Source organism: Sander vitreus, chromosome 19 (assembly GCF_031162955.1).
Source record: "Sander vitreus isolate 19-12246 chromosome 19, sanVit1, whole genome shotgun sequence".
NCBI classification, from domain to species: domain Eukaryota; kingdom Metazoa; phylum Chordata; class Actinopteri; order Perciformes; family Percidae; genus Sander; species Sander vitreus.
This window is the reverse complement of record NC_135873.1, coordinates 310,001-317,500: the sequence shown is the minus strand read 5'-3', so window position 1 is coordinate 317,500 and position 7,500 is coordinate 310,001. Positions and strand designations below refer to the sequence as shown.

At 52.5% G+C, this 7,500-nt stretch overlaps 1 pseudogene across 1 annotated transcript in view; it reads left to right on the top strand.

Annotated features, from left to right (window-relative positions):
* The window catches only part of LOC144534585 (uncharacterized), a 38,751-nt pseudogene that overhangs the window by 21,809 nt on the left and 9,442 nt on the right, over positions 1-7,500 (top strand). The window contains exon 13 of the transcript XR_013503577.1: positions 2,573-2,815. The product of XR_013503577.1 is annotated as an uncharacterized LOC144534585 (transcript). The remainder of the gene's footprint in view (positions 1-2,572; positions 2,816-7,500) is intronic.

The following is a 7,500-nucleotide window of genomic DNA, read 5'->3' as shown; positions in this document are numbered from 1 at the left end:
TTCCAAAACGTCCCGTCTAAGCAGAAGCAGGTCAGGCTCGAGTTAAGCCTCTTTCACGCCTCTAACCCTCCCACGCTTTCTCTCCACGTCCTCCTCCGTCTTTCTTTCATTTACTCTCCTCCTTTTTCATTTCTTTGTCGTTTGTCTCCATCCTCTTTACTCCAACGGTTTGATTTCGCACAACATACTAAAAACAAAGCTGTTTTTTCCTGCCTCAGACGATCATTTTGTGACGTCACAAGCCGAAATGAGCTGGCTAACCGCAACCAATTAGCTCGTAGCGTTAGCGTTAGCATGCTACCTCGTTCTCAATAGCAAAGCACTGCTACAACACACACAAGTTCACCATAATCTCCAAAAGAACTACTTCCATGTGCGCCCTCGTTTAGAAGAAGTCTCCCAGCTAATCCTGCCTTGTAACTGACTGAAGGTGGAGAAACAGCCTTTCTTTTACTGTCTATGGAGCTAGCTAGCTGACATGAGCTACATCTGAGCTACTGAGCATGTGCCAGTGCAATCAAAGATAGTACAGAAGAAGAAAAGAGGTCTCACTCTGTAGCTAAAACAGAGACCAGCTGGAAAGAGGATCTGCAGCAGTGAGAGAGAGCGGTGCAGTACAACAACAATATGGTGTTTTTTGAAAATTAAACCATGTAAACCTATTCTGGTACAACCTTAAAATACAATTATGAAGCTGAAAATGAGCATAATATGGGTTCTTTAATGACTGCAGTTTTCAGGGCCTGTGGGAAGATACCTGAGAGAAGAGACGTGTTTACAATCTGTAGAAGATCTGTAGCCAAACAATTGGAAACATTTTTGAAAAGGCCCGTTGGACAGGCTTGAGCTATTGGTAGGCCACGCTCACGCAGAAAAATGTTGAAATATGGCAATAGCCTACTATATCTACAAAAAATGCATAGTCCAGTGATTTATAAGTATCCAAGAGCCGCTGCTCATAGTTTCTCTAAGAGGAAAAGCAAGATTATCAGCAGAAATATGCAAGCAGAGGCAGGAGCAAGCAGCAAAGCGTCTGCACTGTAAGAAGCAGGAAGCACCTCTAGTACAAGGCAGGATTAGCTGGGAGACTTCTTCTAAACGAGAGCGCACTTCCAACTTCTGCAGTACCTGCAGAACGGGGACATGGAAGTAGTTATTTACACTTTATTTTGTCGATTAGGGATGTTTTGTATTTGTGTGTGTTGTAGCAGTGTTTTGCCATTGAAAACGAGCTAGCATGCTAACGGTTAGCCCCCTATAGCCCCCTGGTCTCGGCTAGTGACGTAGAAAGCCGTGCAGATGTTGACCAGCTCACCCGGAGACTGAAGACAGGACACATTCAGAAACCGTATCTCACTCAGAACAGCATAGATGGTTGTTTTTTCAAAGTGTGTATGCGTGTGGATGCTATCTCAAACACCTCTCTCAGATAAGACCAAGGATGATTGGGAATGTCTCCCTGCTTGTCTGCCGAATCTCTGGGATCTCCGTTTTCTTCATTTTCAATCATGTCGCCGTCCATTCTACCATGTGCTAACGTTACGCCATCAATGCCTCCGAATCTGTCGCGTCGTCTGGTAGTGGTGCGTCAAGTGCATCGTATATTCCCATCCAATTGGATTTAATTCGGTATTGATGACGCGAAAAAACTCATTTCTGACAATTTGATAAACAATGAAGTATATTTAGCTTGACTCAATAAAACCCCAATTAACAAAACAGATGGTTAAAGAAACAATATTAATATTTAAATAAATCAGCGGCTCCTGTTCAGGGTTATGTTCTGCTTGTTGTTTGAGTTGCTGTTTTTATTCTCAATTGCACCCCCACATTTTTTGTAAAAAGAACCTTATTAGAACATTAACATCTACAACATGTGTGTTAGTGTGTGTGTGCGAACATGGTTCACATGCACAAGTGGCAACATGACAACATGAACTGTGTGTGTGTATGTGTCTGTTTGTGTGTGTATCTGTTTGTGTGTGTGTCTGTTTGTGTGTGTGTGTCTGTTTGTGTGTACGTGTGTGTGTGTGTGTGTGTCTGTTTGTGTGTGTCTGTCTGTCTGTCTGTGTGTGTGTGTCTGTGTGTGTGTGTGTCTGTTTGTGTGTCTGTCTGTCTGTCTGTGTGCGTGTCTGTGTGTGTGTGTGTGTGTGTGTGTGTGTGTGTGTCTGTCTCTTACACTCTTCCCCATTCATTTCCTATGGCGGTCATCTCTGACCGTGAACAACAAAAGTGTGACCACATTGAATAAATTCCAAGAAAGTCACAATGAATGTTATGTGTTGAAATACCTTTTGTGAATGATATCATAAGGTCTTGAGGCAATCTGAAAAATGCCACATTTATGGTACAAGGAATGTGTAAATCGGTCATTTATGACCAGAACAGGGTTCCCGGCAATTTCCACTGGCTGCTGAACGTCTGCGTCCTGCAGCCGTGCCTCAACAAATCCAGACCTGGTGGGTGTCGACGGACGGCGGAGCACGCAGCCGGTCAGCAGACGTTCTGCATCCAGTGGAAATCTGGGGACCCTGCTACTGACTTTAACGTGATGTGTTGTGTCATTTATCAGGACTCCAGAGAGGCCGTGGTCTGGATGGCCGCCCATCACACACAGAAGAAAGCTCTGGAGCTCTTCGCCAGAGAAATCGCTCCAGCGGGGACCGGCATGGGTACGACGCGCACGCACGCACACACACACACACACACACACACACACACACACACACACACACACACACACACGTTTGTTTCACTATCTTTGTGGGGACCCGTCATTGACATAATGCATTCCCTAGCCCCTTACCCTAACCTTAACCATCCCAACTAAATGCCTAACCTTAACCCTTACCCTCACCCTAACCAGAACCTCATTCTAACCCTAATCCTAAAACCAAGTCTTAACCCTCAAACAGACCTTTAAACTTGTGAGGTCCAGCATTTTGGGCCCCACAAGGCTGTGCAGACCCCACAAGTATACTGTATTCCCCGGTTTTTGGACCCCACGAATATAGTAAAACAAGCACAGACACACACACACACGCGCACTCACACACGCACACACACATACACACACACACAAACACACACACACACACACAAACACACATAGACACTCACACACGTGCACACACACAGACACGCACGCACATGTACGCACGCACGCACACACACTAACACGCGCGACACAGAAAAAAGGGGGGTGTTTTCATCGTTACTACAGATAAGGAGGGCCGTGACTTTCTGATTTTGGTCTTGTTTATGGTTTCTGATTTTGGTCTTGTTTATAAGTTCAAATCTAACACACGCACACACACACAGAGACACACACACAGACACACACACACACACACAGACATACACGCGCACACACACACAGACGCATACACACACACGCACATATACAGACACACGCACACACACACACAAACAGACACACACACACACACAACATTTTTAACTACTATTATTTCTCGTCATAGTTATTCTCTTTATTGTTACTAAGTGCCACGGTGCATAATGCAGAGATCAACACATCACACACTGACTACGGAGAAGGACCTCACACACACACTTCAACACATCACACACTGACTACGGAGAAGGACCTCACACACACACTTCAACACATCACACACTGACTACGGAGAAGGACCTCACACACACACTTCAACACAACCACACAACCTCAAAACAGCTGTATTGTCCTTTTAAGGACCTTTCTAAACTGCTTCAAGTTTAATTTATTAATATCTCTTCTTCCCCATCACACACACACACACACACACACACACACACACACACACACACACACAGAGAAAAAGGGGGTGTTTTCAAGGTTACTACAGATAAGGAGGGCCGTGACTTTCTGTACCAGATGATGATTTCCTTTTTGTTTATGATGAAAAGTTCAAATCTAACACACACACACACACACACACACACACACACACACACACACACACTGAACTCTGTGACTGCTGATTCATGCTGGTGAACTGTATGTCGTACAGGAAGCTGAACTCATAGATTGTTAGAGATAGACTTTTAAAATAAAATGTTTTTCATACATCCTCATCCTTTGCCCCTCGCTCGACATTTCATACATACAGCCTCTTTTTTTCTGAATGTTAAATAGTTCTATGTATGTGTTATTTGTTTCTGTATTCATTGTTTGTTTCTGGATTTCATATTAACGTTGAATGTGTTTATTCACGCACCAACAACTGAGGCAAAATCCTCGTTAAGGGCGACAAACTTCGGAAAAAAGTGACAAAAACAAAATACTATGAAGAAAAAAAGACAGTAGAAAGACGGAAGGAAGAAAGGCAAGAACAGGTCAAAACAGGTAAAAAAAAGCGGAAAAAAGGACAGTAGAAGTAACAACAGCCTTGGAACTGAAAGACATTTTGCAAAAACTGTCACGTACCCCCTGCAGTCCTCCAGAGTACCCCTAGGGGGACACGTACCCCCTGCAGTCCTCCAGAGTACCCCTAGGGGGACACGTACCCCCTGCAGTCCTCCAGAGTACCCCTAGGGGGACACGTACCCCCTGCAGTCCTCCAAAGTACCCCTAGGGGACACGTACCCCCTGCAGTCCTCCAGAGTACCCCTAGGGGGACACGTACCCCCTGCAGTCCTCCAGAGTACCCCTAGGGGGACACGTACCCCCTGCAGTCCTCCAGAGTACCCCTAGGGGACACATACCCCCTGCAGTCCTCCAGAGTACCCCTAGGGGGGACACGTACCCCCCTGCAGTCCTCCAGAGTACCCCTAGGGGGGACACGTACCCCCCTGCAGTCCTCCAGAGTACCCCTAGGGGGGACACGTACCCCCCTGCAGTCCTCCAGAGTACCCCTAGGGGGGACACGTACCCCCCTGCAGTCCTCCAGAGTACCCCTAGGGGGACACGTACCCCCCTGCAGTCCTCCAGAGTACCCCTAGGGGGGACACGTACCCCCCTGCAGTCCTCCAGAGTACCCCTAGGGGGGACACGTACCCCCCTGCAGTCCTCCAAAGTACCCCTAGGGGGGACACGTACCCCCCTGCAGTCCTCCAGAGTACCCCTAGGGGGGGGGGACACGTACCCCCCTGCAGTCCTCCAGAGTACCCCTAGGGGGACACGTACCCCCCTGCAGTCCTCCAAAGTACCCCTAGGGGGACACGTACCCCCCTGCAGTCCTCCAGAGTACCCCTAGGGGGACACGTACCCCCCTGCAGTCCTCCAGAGTACCCCTAGGGGGGACACGTACCCCCCTGCAGTCCTCCAGAGTACCCCTAGGGGGGACACGTACCCCCCTGCAGTCCTCCAGAGTACCCCTAGGGGGACACGTACCCCCCTGCAGTCCTCCAGAGTACCCCTAGGGGGACACGTACCCCCCTGCAGTCCTCCAGAGTACCCCTAGGGGGGACACGTACCCCCCTGCAGTCCTCCAGAGTACCCCTAGGGGGACACGTACCCCCCTGCAGTCCTCCAAAGTACCCCTAGGGGGGACACGTACCCCCCTGCAGTCCTCCAGAGTACCCCTAGGGGGGACACGTACCCCCCTGCAGTCCTCCAAAGTACCCCTAGGGGGACACGTACCCCCCTGCAGTCCTCCAGAGTACCCCTAGGGGGACACGTACCCCCCTGCAGTCCTCCAGAGTACCCCTAGGGGGGACACGTACCCCCCTGCAGTCCTCCAGAGTACCCCTAGGGGGGACACGTACCCCCCTGCAGTCCTCCAAAGTACCCCTAGGGGGGACACGTACCCCCCTGCAGTCCTCCAGAGTACCCCTAGGGGGGACACGTACCCCCCTGCAGTCCTCCAGAGTACCCCTAGGGGGGACACGTACCCCCTGCAGTCCTCCAGAGTACCCCTAGGGGGGACACGTACCCCCCTGCAGTCCTCCAGAGTACCCCTAGGGGGGACACGTACCCCCCTGCAGTCCTCCAGAGTACCCCTAGGGGGGACACGTACCCCCCTGCAGTCCTCCAGAGTACCCCTAGGGGGGACACGTACCCCCCTGCAGTCCTCCAGAGTACCCCTAGGGGGGACACGTACCCCCCTGCAGTCCTCCAAAGTACCCCTAGGGGGGACACGTACCCCCCTGCAGTCCTCCAGAGTACCCCTAGGGGGGACACGTACCCCCCTGCAGTCCTCCAGAGTACCCCTAGGGGGGACACGTACCCCCCTGCAGTCCTCCAGAGTACCCCTAGGGGGGACACGTACCCCCCTGCAGTCCTCCAGAGTACCCCTAGGGGGGACACGTACCCCCCTGCAGTCCTCCAGAGTACCCCTAGGGGGGACACGTACCCCCTGCAGTCCTCCAGAGTACCCCTAGGGGGGACACGTACCCCCCTGCAGTCCTCCAGAGTACCCCTAGGGGGGACACGTACCCCCTGCAGTCCTCCAGAGTACCCCTAGGGGGACACGTACCCCCCTGCAGTCCTCCAGAGTACCCCTAGGGGGACACGTACCCCCCTGCAGTCCTCCAGAGTACCCCTAGGGGGACACGTACCCCCCTGCAGTCCTCCAGAGTACCCCTAGGGGGACACGTACCCCCCTGCAGTCCTCCAGAGTACCCCTAGGGGGGACACGTACCCCCCTGCAGTCCTCCAGAGTACCCCTAGGGGGACACGTACCCCCCTGCAGTCCTCCAGAGTACCCCTAGGGGGGACACGTACCCCCCTGCAGTCCTCCAGAGTACCCCTAGGGGGACACGTACCCCCTGCAGTCCTCCAGAGTACCCCCTAGGGGGACACGTACCCCCCTGCAGTCCTCCAGAGTACCCCTAGGGGGACACGTACCCCCCTGCAGTCCTCCAGAGTACCCCTAGGGGGACACGTACCCCCTGCAGTCCTCCAGAGTACCCCTAGGGGACACGTACCCCCTGCAGTCCTCCAGAGTACCCCTAGGGGACACGTACCCCCTGCAGTCCTCCAGAGGACCCCTAGGGGGGACACGTACCCCCTGCAGTCCTCCAGAGTATCCCTAGGGGGACACGTACCCCCTGCAGTCCTCCAGAGGACCCCTAGGGGGGACACGTACCCCCTGCAGTCCTCCAGAGTATCCCTAGGGGGACACGTACCCCCTGCAGTCCTCCAGAGTACCCCTAGGGGGGGACACGTACCCCGTGCAGTCCTCCAGAGTACCCCTAGGGGGACACGTACCCCCTGCAGTCCTCTAAAGTACCCCTAGGGGGACACGAACCCCCTGCAGTCCTCCAGAGTACCCCTAGGGGACACATACCCCCTGCAGTCCTCCAGAGTACCCCTAGGGGACACGTACCCCCTGCAGTCCTCCAGAGTACCCCTAGGGGGGACACGTACCCCCTGCAGTCCTCCAGAGTACCCCTAGGGGACACGTACCCCCTGCAGTCCTCCAGAGGACCCCTAGGGGGGACACATACCCCCATTTGAGAACCACTGGTCTAAACCATCCGACGCAGACTGACCCCGAGCTACGTGGTTGTGAAACGAAAGTCTCTGCCCCTTAGAAGCTACAAGTCCGTATGACA